General features: G+C 33.3%; 1 long non-coding RNA gene and 1 other non-coding gene across 2 annotated transcripts; both read right to left on the bottom strand.

Moving 5' to 3' along the window:
* Nucleotides 1-277: 277 nt before the first annotated feature.
* On the bottom strand, nt 278-8776 carry LOC122051086. The gene is made up of 4 exons (XR_006131319.1): nt 8418-8776; nt 7987-8074; nt 7833-7900; nt 278-365 (listed from the first exon to the last, which is right to left on the bottom strand). It is a non-coding gene; the product is annotated as an uncharacterized LOC122051086 (long non-coding RNA).
* A 1715-nt stretch (nt 8777-10491) lies between these two features.
* LOC122054278 lies at nt 10492-10696 on the bottom strand. The gene has a single exon (XR_006132617.1). It is a non-coding gene; the product is annotated as a U2 spliceosomal RNA (small nuclear RNA).
* Between the last annotated feature and the right edge of the window lie 7744 nt (nt 10697-18440).

Raw genomic sequence — 18440 nt, forward strand, 5'->3', positions numbered from 1 at the left:
AGTTGTCAGGCAAACTTCATCAAGGGAACTATGTACAGAACATGCCTATTAAGATCCCCCAGTTAATTGAGGATCAAAATATTGGATGAGCAGTTAAATTTGTTTTAGTAACCAATCTTAGAATAACAAGGGCGTCAAAAAATATGCCTAATACAGAATGGCAAACTAACTAAACAACAAAAAATATTTTTAAAAAATTGACAAATAAGTAAAAGAATTAATGCAAAAACTAGTGCATGACTCTTATGAGTTGACTTCTTTAATAAGCATTTAAACAAACCTGTGGCCCTCTCTAATTGTGTCTTGATCAGTCTTTATGGACACACAGTCTCTCGGGCAGCTTGTTGTCTTCCCATAAAATTGAACTGCAAGATGCATATACTACTTACACAAGAAATAACAACCAATACAGTTTGCACTGATGAAAGATAAGTAATGAGAGTTTATCATGCACTTAATAGAACTCGAATTCATAACACAATAGCGAACTTTGCTTCCCCAAATGAACAAACATTTGCTGGGACAATAGTGAGATAATAACTATATAAGGTAAGCTTATTACAAAGTTAATCGATGCAGCAAAGCTATAATGTTTAAGGTAATTTTAACAAACCATGGCTTAAACATATGATATATGGTTTTGATCAGAAATGTCAAATAGAAGTTTCACCCTAAAACCAGTCCGCTGACAATGTCCAACTAGCTTCAAGCATAAGCATGGGTAAGGGTTTCAACATAATCATGTTGACACGAGCACAGTTTAGATAAGACTATATTGAGCTCGGACTAGTACAAATCATAGGGCTAGGAAAGGCACAGGGCTATACCAAGTGTGGCATGGGCCCGAGAATTGCGTCAAGTACAACCCATGGGTCAAACATTATTCATAAGCTATCTTTATAGTTTTTGTTATAAAATAATTCCCTCTCTATCCCTATAATAATTCAAAAATCTTGCTAAATTTGCCCATTTATTTAGAAAAGCACGTACTAATTTCATTTTTTTTAATTATTATTTTAGGATAATTTTTAAAATGGCCCTCAACCTTTTAATATTTTTTCAAATTACCCCAATATTTTCATCAATATCCAATGCCCATCAAGGTTTTTATTTTGTTGTCGAATTGTCCCCTCTCTTTAGCAAGTAAATTACTTAGCGGCAATTTAGAAGGCTAAAATAGGGAAGTATTATTAAAGAGGCAGTTTCACAACAAAATAGAGGCCTTGGGAGGATTTTTGACATTATTGAAACCTTAGGAGCATTTTGAAAAAGTTAAATGTTAGGGAATTCTTAAAATTAACCTTATTTTTATAATTATTGTTTATTATTTCATTTTTTTTATTGTTAATTCAGCCCACTAGATAAGGCCAAGGACAGTTGTACCGAGCCACCAACAACTGAGCCTACAATCAAATCCACAAAGATTAAATTAGGAAAAGAATGTTCAGATGGATGTAGCCCTCTACCTCTTTCTTGGATGTAGTGAGTTGTTCATCATCTGCTTTCTTTAGGACATTAAATATCAAGCAAACAAAACATTGCATGTAAACATGCTTGATAAGTGTCCATTTCATTGTAGAGTTGTTTGATATTGTATAAATAGCATTTGCAGACAACACTTATTTGCAAGAACTTTGCAATGTACTTACAACCAGGAAAGCATTGACCCATCTGCAATAAGGGTTTAGAGGTGCAAAAGTTGCAGTAAATTTTTACAAATAATGAGCACAAATCACAGGCAACCAACACGTAACAATCACAAATATTAAATTGTAAAAGATAAAAGGTATAAAATATTAGAAATACAAAATGCATAAATAATATAAAACTACAATATATGTCAAAACTGATTCTAGATAAACGATATTAACATGATAGTACATTTTCTCCTAAAACATTGATATTAGTATGTTTTCAATTTGTCAGTTTGACTAGTTTCAAAGATGGAGCACAAACATTATATAACTGTTTCTATATTAAATGTTGATTAAAAATTAAAAAATATAAAAGTTCTCACTTGTTTTTTTAAGACAAAGTAAACTATAATATGATTACCATTAGAAAAATATCTTTTTTTCCAGGTACTTATTCATGGTAATGCCATCGATTTAATTTGAAATAAAAATGAAAAACAAATGTTCAAAAAAGAAAATGCTGCATGAGAGTATCAAATATCTTATTATTTTATATAATATTTTTATCATATAACAAATACTACGTAGTAATAGGAAAAAGCAAGTGTATTTGCAGGAAATGAACCAAAATTGATTTTCCAAGCATGAACCGAAATTAATTTTTCGATGCCGTCCTTGATCTTTTTTCTATTATTTTTTCTCAAAATTTTATAGTATGACTCATTATTTTAATATCCCTATAGTTTGCACAATTTTGTATGTCTCCTTGTTCTTATATGGAACTAGTGTACTTATCCTCCATTGATTAGGCATTATTTTTGTTTTCAATATCATGTTAAATAATTTTGTACAATTTTGTACGTCATTCAATACCTTATTTTCCTATGCACTTCCATTCTTCTATCGGAATATCATCTGATGTTTCCATTTAAAACTTGTTTTACTTCTAAAGTTTAAATTTTACGATAAAAATTTAAATTTCTATGCTCATTTGACCTAATTATACTACCTAAGTTAAGTTGGTCACCTAAACCTTCATTAAAAAATTGATGAAAATATCTCTTCCACAGCTCTTTTATTTCTCTATCGATTACTAGTACCCTATTACATTCATCTTTAATATATTTTATTTGGATAATATCTATTGTCTTCCTTTCTCTCACTTTAGTTATTCTATAAATGTCTCTTTTCCCTTCTTTTATATCAAATTCTTGATATAATCATTCAAAAGTTTCATTCTTTGCTTCATTCACTACTCTCTTAGTTTTTTTTCTTGGCTATTTTATATTTATTTTAAGTTTTCCTCATTCTTACAAATATATAATTCCTTATAAGCTATTCGTTTTTCCTTCACTTTCTCATGTACTTTCTCATTCCACCACCAAAATTCCTTACTTAGTGGTGCATGTTCCTTTGACTCACCGAATACACTCTTAACTACTATTTTCAATTTTGATACAATCTTATCCCATGTCATATTAGAATATATTTCACTTAATGCTTGTACTCCTACCTTCTCCTTAAATATATTTTGCTTCCCATCCTTTAACTTCCACCACTTAATTTTAAGAGTCGTATATATTTTTTCTTTTTATTGATACTATGTTTGAGGCATATATCCAACACTACTAACCAATGTTAGGTAGTTAAGTTTTCTCCAGGGATGACATGTAATCGTTATAAACCTTTCTATCTTTCTTCTTAATCATAAGAAAGTCAATTTGCGATATATTATTCCCACTTTTGAACATGACCAAGTGTTTTTTCCTTTTTTAAAAAAATGTATTAGCTAATATAAGGTTATATAGTATCGCAAAGTCTAATATAGTTTTCCCATCTTGATTTCTCATTCCAAACCAATAATCCCCATGTACCCTCTTATATTCCTCATTTTTTAACTCCGACATACCCATTTAAATCACTTCCTATTAAAATCAGTTCATTTGACAAAATGTTTGTAATATTTCATCTAAGTCCTCCCAAAACCTTAATTTGGTAGTTTCATCTAATCCTACTTGCAGTACATATACGCTAATTATGCTTATAATTTTTTTCGCTACTACTATCTTACGGGCTATAATTCTATCCCCTTTTCTAACTACTCCTACAACTTCATCCTTTAACGAACTATCTACAACAATACCCACTCCATTTCTTGTTTTACTCTTTCCTATGTACCATAACCTAAAACCCGAGTTCTCTATTAGTTTTACCTTTTCGTCTACCAATTTTACTTTTGCACGTAAAAAATATTAATTCTTTTACTAATCATCGTATTTACTAACTCCATTGATTTACTAGTGAGGGTTCCTATGCTTCATGTTCCAAATCTTAGATTATTAATTTTTTTATCATATTTGTTCTTATCCCACCTATGGTGTGAGAACTCTTACCTATTTAAAGTTATATCCAAGTTCTCATGGAGATGTAGTGGTCCTTACTGATATGTTACAGTCGGACCTGTAACACGGACTCTTGCATATTTAGCACTACACTCGAGTTCTGGAGATATAATGGTCTTTGCCGAGAAGTTACAGTCAGGCCCTACAATGCGTTCCTTCAACCTACCATTAGTACAATAATTTAATGGATCCATTCATTTAATATTTGTCATAGTTTTAACGCTAGCTGACAACCTAACGCAACCCTCCTCCTTTATTCGGGCTTGGGACCGGCCCGGATAAAGCTATAATTAGGGGTCAAGCTCAATGGCATAGGAGGATCCTTATAGTCGACCCCATTTAGTAGGATAAAGGTTTAGTTGTCATTGAATAGGTGGTATTCCAAATTGGCTAACGATCCTTAAGCAACTTAATCTTGATTAAAATATATCAACTAAATCACTACCCTCGCTAACTCCCACTATTATATACTCATAGTAGCCTAAATATATAATTTGCAAGTCTATTTCCATTTATTGCAAATATATTAAATATGATTCCCAACAGCCTTAGCGCAACAATAAAATTGTTGCTTTGTGACCAAAAGGTCACGGGTTCGAATCCTGGAAACAGCCTCTTGCAAAAAGCAGAGTAAGGCTGCGTACAATGGATCATTCCCCGAAACCCCGCATAGCGGGAGCTTCGTGAACTGGACTGCCTTTTTTATAATTCCCAACACAACGCACTTATTTCTATTTTTACAACCAAGGTTTAAAATTTCCAATCATTCCAAAATTTCCATTTACGACCAAAACAATACGATTTTGATACTATATCGTGTCGTGTCAATACAATTTGGATACTTTTTTAAATAAAAATTATTCATATTTATTTTGCTATAGATGTTATGAGTTATATTTTAGATGTTGAATGTTGAGTTCAAATTTTAATATTATTTCGTGAAATGTTTGATGCATATTAAGTTAATTTAGGGTTAATTGAAGTCCACCAAATGGATATAACAAGATCAAGTGGGTTTAAACTAGATTTAATTTGAATTCATTTTAAATAGTTTAAAATTAAACAAAATTTATATATTTAATAATTCAATTCATAGTAGTATATTTATAAGTTTAGAAACCATATTATATTTAAAAAAAAATTCTTATCAATCTATTTCCTCCATCTTAAAGAGATTTTTTTTCTCTATTTACCTTGTGAATAGATGAAGGGAAAGAAATTAACCATCCTTTTTCAGGTTTTTTTCTCTATTTATCTCATGGTCTTGGACAAACGAAGGAGAAAAATTAATCAACCTTAAAGAGGGTAATAAGGTTAAAATTAATCATTCTTAAAGAGGTAATAAAGTTTTTTTTTCTCTCTGACTCAATAAAAGAGGAGAAAATTAACGATAAAGGAGGGGGAAAATTAAGAGAGGAAAAAGAATTGGAACTAATTTTCTAAAAAATAAGAATAGAAATGAAAAAATTAGAAAAAAACTGACTCAGCCAGGAGGCTGCCATAAGGTCGATGCTCCATGTTAGTATCAGTTGGCAAGCAGAACACTAAATTCCACCCTTGCCGATCAGCACAATTTGGTATTGTACATCATAGTTACAACATACTAATATGTTTAATTATTTATGATGATTATTTATAGGGTGCGTAAATGTTATTTTGTACTGTTGATGCTGATATTGTTTCATGTCATTTTGTATTCATTAATGTAGCTAATTATGTTGTTTTTGATGTTTAGCATGATCCAGTCCCTTATTGATGTGAATGTTGAATGCACAATCACAAGGATTACTAGTTGAAACTCTTTACCTTATCATTTGAAGAGATGGTGGACATAAAACATAATATCATATAATATTATTTTCTAGTGGATAATTTATGCGTAGATGAAGACTTGCTTGTATTTATGTGTAGATGAAGACTTACTTGTAGAGGACTTTCACCTATAGGATGATCTCTCCACAATTAACAATTATATAAGCTTTATCTCCTCGTTCATAAATTGACCGTGACAACATGAGTTCAGACTGAGTTTTATGATAATATCTATGTCAAAGAGTACACATAGTGTTCTCTGTTGTAGTATGGGTAAATGTAAGGGCAATAACCATGGATGGGCATATGATATATTTTATTATAAAAATATATATAATTACTAGTAGATTTTATATGTTATACTTAAAAGTATATGAAAGATGAGTATACTACTTGGTTAGTATTTTTTTTTCTAATAAACAATCTATGAATTGATAGGCGTGGTTTCAAAGAACCTCCGCTTGGCATGTTTTGAAGGGGATTGCAAAGTGGTCATATATGGCTTCATATAGTACATGTAATGTGCATGTGCTTATTACCCTATTTAGGGGCTTATAATTAATAAATGCTAACATTTGTTTTACAAGCCTTCGTAAACACTTTAGATATCAGTATAAATATTTTTTAAATATTTTAAAACTTGATCAGTTATGCTTCCATATATGCCTCTCTATAATGCAAATGTTTTATGCAATATCAACCACATATCGCCTATATACATTTTCAGAAGGCTTAAACTTAAGTGTGTTAAATACATGTAGCCAAGCTTGAATGTGTTAAACATTTTGTTAGCTATTTTGTTTCATATTATGTTATATATACAGAAATTTCCTTTAAGGATCACTAGTTTAATTGATTCTATGGCACATAATAGACATAGTATTTTAATTTATAGAGGTTAGATTAAATCATTTAATATGTTAATTATTTTGATGTTATATTTTAGGTGTAAACCTATGTATGCATGACCTATGTGTTCGCATATTGCATATAGCTATGTAGTGGGTTGAGATACCATCTAAAGTTTTTTTAGAACTTTGATGCTAATGCGATTGATTTTGTCTGGCGACAAGAAATGGTGGAAGGATGGCAGGAGTCATCAAATTGAAATAAAGTATAAAGTGAGGCGTCAAGAATGTCTTAGACAAGATTACACTCTAATGCACAAGTCAATAGAAACCTAAGAATGTGGAGATGGTAAGGAGTAAATGTGTCTTTCAAAGTTGTTGTATTTTTATTAAAAAAAATCTCCAAGGACACGTGTCCATGGGAATAGACAAGCTAGTTAATGTCAGCTTGTATGATAATCCCTAGGTTAGCATTAGATGCACAATGATCACTGCCCAGATGATTCTACAGCATTGTCTAGGTGATCCTCCTTTACATTGTTGTTGGAGTATTCAAGTAAAGTTGGACACAGGAAACCAACCTGTCATATGCACTCATTATGTTGGTTAAGGCGAGATTTGATGATGGTTTTGTTTCTTAGTAATGGTGGCTTGATCTCCTTCATAAATGTAAAATCCTAGAAGAAGCATCTTGGACATTGGAAGCTAATGTCCGAATTTATTAGATCAGGTTATGTGAGTCTAAGGATGTGGTCCAGGTCCCATACCAAGGTCAAACCTCCAACTGTCAAGGTAGGAAAATGAAAAGCAAAGTGGCCCCGGATACGAGTCGCTTCAGGCCCAGGTTTTGTATAAATCAAACAGCCTCTAGACCTAGCACTATCACATCATTTTTACCAATCTCCTAACATATAGCTAAACACAGATACAATATATCTGTATTCCTGTGAAGTCAGTGAATGAACATCATCAGTCACTGATGGTGCTCACATATCCGAACAAGCTAAACATAATAAATACAATTATGCAATGCCACATCAAAACATATGCATCCTTAAAATAAAAATAAAAACAAAGAGACTATTGCTTGATTGTTCAACTCCTGTTCAGAATGAAATAGAAAAGCAATGACAGACCGTAATCCTTCATGAACTTATTGTGGCGATCATATGCATTGAGCCCTCTGATATGAGATTGGTACTGCCTGTTATTGGTATGCCCATCATCATGCAAGAAGACGATCTCCCCTAATCACGACATAGCAAAATGAAAGATAATCCAAAAACTCACATCTTCCTTTCCTCTTTATCAAAGATTGAGGACTTCAGCGACCGTAGTGAAGTCATTGCTTCTACTTCCTGTTGGCCTCCAATGAACCCTATTAGTCACAGTTGTAAGCAAAGATGTTAGTTCCCATAAGAGAGTCTTCAAACAATTCGCACCATCTAGGGTTTTACAGAGAGATCCTCGAATTATTAATTTATTCATTTAAGTAAAATGATTTTGGGTAGGATTTTGCATCACCACTCCTTGAGAAGAACCCCAACGATCGCTGAGATTCTAGATGAGTGTCACCGCCGTAACAAAGAACAAATTAAGTGAAATCAGGGAACTAAAATTACAAAATTAATGAATTATGATTTACTATATCAGTATATTATAATTTCCAAGATAGAGAAAATCATCTTCGGTGACCATGGAATAAAGGAGTTCTTTATTACCAAGGATAATGTACAGCGAGAGTTGGTAATCAGGGACTCGCACGACAGCAGTCGCAGCACGGAGTTGTAATGGTCACGCACTTCGATCGGCTAATCACTGAAATCCTGACCAGGATTGGTGTAACAGCAACTCGGTGGAAAATGAAGAATGACGGTTAGGGATGTTGATGGAGGGGCGGCGCCTCGCCGATGGATGAGAATGAAGCGGATTTCAGCATCGACGATCGTGGCGTTCGAAGATTCTGGAGGTGGCAATAGAAGCACCGTGAAGTAGCAGCGTCGACTATGGCTGAACAACAACAGCCGCCACGGGACTCGGTTAAGCAGTAGGTTTGGAGGAAACAAAGACGATAGACGCTGGGCACAATTAAATTTCAAATACCAAAAAGACCCCTTTATTAAAAAAGTTGAAGGGTATTTTTCTCTGTAAACTCTATCTTATATTTTATTTTTAAAATATATTTAATTATAATAGTTATAATGTGACTATTACAGAGTTAAATCATTCTAACTAAAGAATTTCTACATGACGCACATATCTTACTATTTAATTAGATTTTTTTTTTTTAAAGAGGGCACTTACCTTACTATTTAATGTAGAATATGTACCTTTAATAATTAATTTTAATTAAATCTAAAATAAAATTATATTAATATCTCTTTTTTTCTTATACTAATAAGTAATTTTAAAATTTTTTAGTAATTTTTTATAATTATTTTTAAAAAAAATATGGTTTTCTCGGATTGGTAGAATATGTACCTCACATTTTAGGATTGGTAATATGGTGAATGAAAAAATTTTTATAAATACCTTGTATCTGTGGCATTATAAAGCGTACTTTTTTTTGATGTTTTGGTTAAAATCAATTACAATATTTATTTATTAGTTTAATATCTTATATATAAAATTAAATTAATTTTTTACGATGGAGAGTCCCGCGTTACCCTTACATTATATTACTATATAAGTTTAATGTACTTTTATCAAGCCTAATTTATAAATCTGGATACTAATTTATATGTATTCATGTATACTATGTTATAGTTAATTTTAAATTATACTCCTCTCTTCTTTCAAACTTAAATTAAAGGAATAAATAATTTTCTTTATTTAAATGGGATCAAACTAAATAAAAAATAAAAACTTAATTATTTTATTAAAAAATATATAAAAGTGACTATAAAAAGATCATTTTAAAAAAAAACGTCAATAAAATTTTTAAATTTAGCAATATTTTTAAAAAAAAAAAATTAATAAAAAAATGAAAAAAAATAAAAATATATATAAAATTAAAATTAGGTTGATAAAAGTTTAAAAAATATCTTTTTAATTAGCTAATTAATTATAAGAGAAAAATAAAACAAAATTAAAAAAAAATAACTAAAAAAAATAAATTACTTTGGTGTTATTTTGATTAGCGATGATTCCAACGAAATATCACTACTTTAGTGTTGATTTCTCAAAATCAACATCAATATAATTCTGATTTTTAAACAATATAGATCTCTGATCTTTAAAACCAGCATCATCATGATTATATTCTTCTAATAACATTACCAAAGCGGTGTTGATCCTTGAAAATCAGCACCATCATTTTGTAATATCTATCATACACTATGGTTTTGTTCTTCACATAATAGCACTTTAGTAATGCTAATCTTTGGAAATCAACATTATTCTATTGTGATATCAACAGAATATCATGGTTATGTCCTTCTAATAATAACACTATAGTGGTGCAGATCATCGTAAAATGACACCACCATTTTGTAATGTCAACATTACATTGTGATGTTATTCTTCAAATACAGCAACATAGTGGTGCTAATCCTTGGAGATTAGCACCACCCCTTTGTGATGTCAATAGAACACTCTAGGTCATTGATTCAAATCAATAAAAATTAGTATGAACTTATAAGTTCTGGGAAGGGTCTCAAAATTAGGATTCAATATCATAAATACCTTCCTTATACCACCATCTTCCAAAAAATGTTAATTTTTTAGAAATATAAATATCTTAGGTCTATCAATAAATTTCGAACAAAATTCATTGATGGATCTAGCAAACCATGATTGGTCTCAAACCAAGCCCGATGGGTTTTGCAATGTCCCAAAGTCCAAATGTGCCCCAAGCTTATAAATTTGACTTGGTAAGGGTGTGTAAGCTACTATAACAAATTCTTCCCCATAAAAAATTAATTTAATTTTTTATATTAGATATTAAATTGATAAGAACAAATATTACACTTGATTTTAGCCAAAAGACTGAGAAATGTATAATTTCTAATGTAGTCAACCCAAGATATTTATAGAAGTTTGTCTACTTACAGTGTTATCAATCTTAATATATGAGTCTAAAGAAAATCATGTAGTTATATATTTTTTATATAAAAAATAGTCAGAGAAAATTACTAATTAATTTTAAAATTATTTTCATTGTAAAAAGGAAAAAATATTAAAGAAATTTTATTTTGAGGTTTATTAAAATTAATTATTAAATGTCCATATTCTGAATTAAATAGTAAATAGTAAGATTTTTTAATTATACTTCGCTCTTCTTTCTGCCTTAGATTAAAGAAAAAAAATTAATTTTCTTTGTTTAAATCAAATCAAACTAAATAAAAAAATAAAAACTTACTTTTTTAAAAAATAAATAATTATATAAAAGACTGATCATAAAAAGATCATTTTTAAACAAAATCAATAAAATCTTTTAAATTTATCAATAATATATATATATATATATATATATATATATATATATATATATATATATATATATATATATATTAATAAAAGTTAAAAGAAAATATCTTTTTTAAATATCTAATTACAAGAAAAAATAAAACAAAATTTAAAAAATAACTATAAATAAATAAATTACTTTGTCGTGTTTTGATTAGTGACAATTTCATCAAAACATCATTACTTTGATGTTGATTTCTCACAATTAACACCATTATGATTTTGATTTTTGAACAATGATATCTCATAGATCTTTGAACTTTGAAATCAGCATCATTATGGTTATGTTCTTCGAATAATATCACCAAAGTGGTGTTAATCCTTGAAAATCAACACCATCAATTTTGTAATATCAACAGTATACTATGGTTTTATTCTTCGCATAATAACACTGTAGTGATGTTGATCCCTAGAAACCAATATCATTCTATTGTGATATCAACACAATATAGTGGTTATATCCATTGAGTAACAACACCATTGTGGTGCAAATCATTGTAAAATAACACCATCATTTGGTGATATCAACATTACATTGTGGTGTTGTTATTCAAATATAGTGGTGTTAATCTTTGGATATTATCACCACTTCACTATAAGAAAACGGGACATTAGAGACTCCAAGTAAGGTTGATCGGATGGTTTCTGGTCGACTGCACACGGTCGACCAGACCAACAGATCTTGGTAAATCTAAGTTTAGTTTTACCATAGTGTTATATATTACTATTATTGTTGTTGGCTAATATAGTATTGCAGGAAAAACCTTAGTGGATCAGAGATCATACACTGAGCAGAGAAAGTTCAAACAAGTCTGGAGGACCATGTTTGGCACGTAAGTTGAGGTAAGTAATTGGAGAAGAGCGATAATGAAGTCGTGTTCCGGAAAGGAACAAACCCTAGGTCATTGATCCAACTAAAGAAACTGGGAAGGTTTCTAAGTTGAGAACTGAATAATTTTACTGTCAAATATTACTCATGCATCTTACTACTCATATATTATACTGTGCTAACTTTGCTTTGCAGGGATATTCTATTTAACTCTATTTTATAAGAATTGGCTTGATTGACCGACCGAACTAGGTTGACTCAGACCAAAATTTAGATTAAAGCAGAGTCTGGTCATAACTGATCAATCGACCAAACCAGTGGATCTATCTACCAAACCTAGTCAACATGGCACAAACCAGATCTATCAAAAGTAAAGTTAGAAGTCAGCCTGATCAGTCGACCAAACACAGGGATGGGTTGACCAAACATTAAATGCAATTAAAACTCATTAATGGAGGATCTCAGAGAACCGAGAAACCAGACTGATCGATCGACCGATCAAGGGGATCAGTCGATTGAACCATTAAAGCTTATTAATGTGTGAAGATCGGATCTTAGCGAAGAAGGAAAGCCTAGAGTTCAGTCGACCAATAGGAGGTTCAGTCGACCGAATGGATCAGTCGACTGAAGGGTTTATCAGTCAACCAAACCATGCTTATAAAAAGGGAGCTGGAGGTCCGAGGCTGCTATGAACTTTTCTGTTCATCTCTGTGCAAAGTATCTATTCGTACTACTGCTCTAAGTGTTGACCGAGCTTCATTTTCTATTCTTATCGGTATATTTATTTAAACTTGCAATGTATTTAACTTGAAAGAAGATAGTAGTTTGTTATTATTTTCTACTTGCATTTGTATGCATTGCTTCTTTCCAAAGATTTCGGAAAGAAGAATCATAGTGGATTGTCTAATGGTGCGATCAAAGATCACGAGTCTTGGAGTAGGAGCCGACCTAGGCTCCAAACCAAGTAACCAACTTGTGTTATCTGTATTGTTTTTGTTTTTATTTCTACTGCTTATTTTGATTTGTTTTACAATCAAAAGAAAAAAATTTAACCTGTGATATTCACCCCCTCCCCTCTATCGCACCTATCGATCCTTCACTTGTTGGATCTGGATCTTTTCCCTTAATCCAAAAGCCTCAACTCCTCAAACTCAAAACTATTAAGAAATGCACAATGGTTTGCCTTGACGTGGATAAACAGAGAGGGGATCTCACGTACAACTCTTCTTTGTTGCTAGGGTTCGCGACAAATTTCTAGCACCACACCTTCTCCTTCCTTTTTTCTCTCTTTCTCCTCATCTCCGACCGGCGACTTCTATTCTTTTCTTCACTACCGCCGTCTGGCATCCACAATCCATTCTGCTTCTTGATTCCAGGCGGTGAGTGACAGCAAGCTTTTTTCCGGGCGGTGGTGAGCTTCGGTAGCGAGCTCTGATCATCCACCTCACCAGAGGAGTTCTCCGGTGTGATTTCCACGGTCCGACTTCCTTTTGGCAGCTTCACCGTTTGGGGTTTAGGCGGCAGAGCAAGGAGGTAGCGGTGGTAGTCCATCTTCATTTCTAGTCAACTTCTAGCAGAGGGGTTCTTTGCTAGAGGATTCATATCATCCTCATCGTTGTTGAGGCAAGCAGCAATCCGACAGCATGCTACTGTTCACCGGAGTTAAGGGTACTTTCTCCGAGCCCTTGTGATGGCAAGGGTAGTTCTTGGAATTGAAAGAAGTTGGGTGAATTGTGGTTGGGATATTTAGTTTCTTTCATGTTTATTGTTGATGTTTGCTAAGTTTGATTGAATGTTTGTATTGAACTCAATTCCCTATGTTTGAATTGCACTAATCTTGCTTCATTTGTTTCATGTATGTCATGTGTTCGGTGAAATGTCTCTTTAAATAGTTACATTCAATTTGATGTATTTTAATCTGCTTAATTCTTCTTTGTCTTGCTCTTTCAATTTCGTTAAGTTATAGTCTTGATTGAATGCAATTATGATAGATTAGTTTAGGTTTCATTACATGCTCTAGGTTTCGTTATATACTTAGTTTCGTTAAAGCTTTATTTTATGTTGCCCTTTTTATTTTCTATAGTTGTTGTTAGGTTCGACTTAGCTTTCATTACTTGTATTGTCTTTCATTTATTAGATTATTTTATTTAATGCTTTGCTATTTTCTTCCTTAGTTTAATTATGTTGATGGTGAAACTCATAGCATAGAGTGATAAAACGTTGTGGATTAATTGTTAGCACTTAGTTAGATTTCATCTCAACATTAGATTAGATTTCTACTTGCTTTGCTTTTTTATTTGCTAGATTTAGAATCAAAACCTAAATCCCTATTTCCATATTAAAAAAACCCCCAAAATATGAATAACAAACAATTCTCGATTGTCATCCTATCATTGTATTCATTGGGAAATGACCTGAGTCATTTCTATACTACATTAGTGTAGTTAAAAGAGGTTCAGTACTTAAATTCTTTTGATATTATTTCACGATAAAAATGGAACTTTATCAATAGCACAGATTGAAACTCATCACCAAGAATACATAGTCTAATCACTCAATCGCTCAAAATTTTCATAAGTAAGGATCATCTCACACATAGTATTTAATGTCACTTAAGTAATTAATGAGATTAACATATTATGGCAGCTTATCTTGTAGTTGTAAAAGTTGCTCAACTAGAACAATGGTTGTTGGTTCCAAGTATCTCTCAATCCTGTTGGATCGAGAAGCGCTAAGGGGGGGGGTGAATAGCGCTCGTGGCTTTCACGTATTTTGGATTTGAAAATCGTCAAGAGTAAAGCAGCGAAATAAGAAATAAAAGCAAGACACAAAGACACCAAGATTTATTTGGTTCGGAGCCTTGAGCGACTCCTACTCCAGGGTCCACGCTCCTTGAGCATTTACTTTGGGTAACAACTAATATAGCGCAAAAGAGTACAATTGAATATTACAATAAGTGCAATAAAAAGCTATACCGACAACAAAATGGAAATTTCGAAGCTCCGGGTCGTCGGGGACTTGTCGTAGCTTAGTCGGGTCGTTTCTTGATCAACACACGAAGGATGAATCATTTTTGAATTGATATTCTGAGCTGCTAATCGAATACCCCATATAAAGGTTGTTGGAGGCACCTCAAAGCCCCTTGAGGGTGCCTCCAACAAGCCGAGTCAGCCGCGCGGATAAACGCTGAAGAAGTCCTCGCTGATCCTTTTGAAGGCGCCTCCATAAGCCTTGAAGGTGCCTCCAATGCTGTCTGAGGCACCTCAAGCCACCATGAGGGCACCTCCAGCCTGTCGTCCAAGGCGCCTCAAGCCTGCATGAGGATGCCTCCAATGTAGCTTCCAGCGTAGCTTCTGCCTTGCACCCGAGGCGCCTCCAAGCTCCATTGAGGGTGTTTCGGATGCTGTTTATCCGAGGCAAAAGTTTCTCCTTTGTCCCTACAAGATGTGTTAGTCCACAAAACAACCATATACCCTGCAAGACAAAGTTAGAACACATATAAATACAATACAAGAAGTATTTGACAGTCTCTAGACTGTCCGGTTCTGACTTCGGATTTCCGACCGGAAATCCTAGGTCAAACCGACACCTACTGATCCCTCTTCCAAGGAACGCATCCTCACCTACTCCACTCAAGAGAACATACCTGATGTCAGTCCGGTCCTCCAAACCGACTGGACTTTTCGCCTAGGGTTACCACCCCCTAGAACCTAGGGTTACCACCCCCTAGGGTTTTTTGCCACCTAAGGTTACCTCCCCCTAGAACCTAAGGTTACCCCCTTAGGATTTCCTCCACCTATGGTTAACACCCCCTAGGACCTAAGGTTATCCCCCTTAGGATTTCCTCCACCTAGGGTTACCATCCCCTAGGACCTAAGGTTACCATCCCCTAGGACCTAAGGTTACCCCCCTAGGATTTTCCTTCACCTAGGGTTACCACCCCCTAAGACCTAGGGTTATCACCCCCTAGGATTTTCCTCCTGCCTAACCACAGTTAGGACTTTCTTGAAACACTTCATTCACACATGTTAGATAACACATAATCTAGGATTTTCCTTCACCTAGGGTTACCACCCCCTAAGACCTAGGGTTATCACCCCCTAGGATTTTCCTCCTGCCTAACCACAGTTAGGACTTTCTTGAAACACTTCATTCACACATGTTAGATAACACATAATCTTAACTTTGTCATTATCAAAACTTGGGTTCGATTGTTGGATGCTTCCCGCACCAACAAATCCTACTTAAATGATCAACTACCATGTTTTTCTTCCCACTCCCATCACATATCTCCACGTTGAATTCTTAGAGCAGAAGCATCCATCTAATCAGTCATGGCTTTACATTTGACTTCTTTAGAAAGAACTTTTGTGTTGTATGATAAGAGAAAATCACTACATGAGAACAAAGTAAATATGATCTAAATTTATCTAATGCAAATACAATCAGTAAAACACCCCTTTTAGTTGTGGTATAGTTGGCTTGAGTAGGGTCCAACATCTTTGAAGCGTAGTAAATGACATAAGATACTCCCTCAACCCTCTGTACTAGCATCATTCCGACTGTATAAGATACTCCCTCAACCCTATGTGCTAGCACCTCTCCCTCTGTGCTAGCGCTGCTCCCACTGCATAGTTAGCAACGTCACACATCAACTTAAAAGGAAGCGTCCAATCTGGTGGTCAGATGATCAAAGTCGAAGTAAGAGCCTCCTTTAAGCGATCAAATGCATCCTTGCATGCTTGATCAAAAATGAAATCCACATCTTTCTACAATAATCTAGATAGTGGAAGAGCAATTTTCCTAAAATCATGAATGAAGCATCTATAGAACCTTGCATATCTAAGAAAAGAACGTAACTTTCGCATGCATATGGGGTAAGATAGAGGAATAGCTTCATTTTTAGCCGGATATACTTGAATTCCCTTCCTAGAGACTATATGACCTAGAACAATTCTTTGTTTAACTATAAAATGATATTTCTCAAAATTCAACATAAGGTCAGCCTTTGCACACCTATGTAAGACTCTAGATAAAATCATCCAAACATGTATCAAAATATGAACCATATATAATGAAATCATGCATTAATACTTTCATGTAATTTTGTAAAAGATCGGCAAAAATACTTACCATACATCATTGGAAAATACTCAGAGCATTGCAAAGACTGAACAACATCCTCTAATATGTAAATATGCCAAAGGGACAAATGAATGTAGTGTTCTCTTGGTCCTCTAGAGCTATATAGATATGGAAATAGTATGTGTACCCATCCATAAAATAGTAATGAGATTTGCCCGCTAGTCTCTCCAACATTTGATCAATGAATAGTAGAAGATAGTGATCCTTTCTGGCGATCTAATTTAGTTTCTTGTAGTCTATGTAAATTCTCCAACTATTTTGCACTCAATTGGGGATCAATTCATTATATTTATTTGGCACCACTATTACACTTGATTTCTTTAGAAGAACTCAAGCTAGGCTCACCCACTTGCTATTTGAAATTAGATAAATAATTCCAACTTGTAAAAGCTTGGTTATCTCATTTTTCATCACATTCAAGATCAAAGGGTTAAGTCTTCTTTATGGTCGCCTTACTGATTTAACATCATCCTATAGTAGGATCCTATGTATACTAGTAGAGGGATTAATACCGAGTGTATATGTAATTATCCACCTGATAGCTCGTTGATATACTACCTTAGAAGATCCAACAATTTATTTTTCTAATCAGGTTCAAGGTTTTGGACAATAATAACTGGAAGTTGCTCATCCTTTCCTCGAGAAGAGGTTTCGGCTCTAACTTTGGTGGTTGCACAACTAATGGAAGTAATTTTTTAGACACTGCCTTCGCTATACAAATCCTTGTGCACTCATCTACAACAGTATCACAGATATGGTTAGTTGACAATACACCAATATCATTATCAATATCAGAACTACAGTATGGTAGCGAAATATGAAAATAAGTCATTGGATATCTCATAATCCAACTCATCAACCACATTAATGCCAAGTAAAGAGTGATCTTCAACATGGTATTTCATTGCATCCAAAATGCTAAATGGCACCATTGTATCTCCGAACTCCATGGAAAAAGTTCCTGCATGCACATCAATTTTAGTTTTGGCGGTCTTGAGGAAATATCTCTCAAGAATGAGTGGAGTCTGAATTGATGAAAAATCTCCCTCCATATCCGGAATGTAGAAATAGAAAAAATCAGCTCCTTCACTTTCACCAATACATCCTCAAGCACACTTGCAGGATGAGCAAAACTTCTATTTGTCAACTGAATCATCACCCTTTTCGGATGTAGAAGATCTATACTAAGTGCTTGATATACATATTTAGGCATGACATTGATAGAAGCTCTAAGATCTAACATAACATCCTCAAAACTATTATCTTCAATGACACAAGGTATAGTGAAAACTCTAGGATCCTT

This window comes from Zingiber officinale, chromosome 3A (genome assembly GCF_018446385.1).
Source record: "Zingiber officinale cultivar Zhangliang chromosome 3A, Zo_v1.1, whole genome shotgun sequence".
Classification (NCBI taxonomy): Eukaryota; Viridiplantae; Streptophyta; class Magnoliopsida; order Zingiberales; family Zingiberaceae; genus Zingiber; species Zingiber officinale.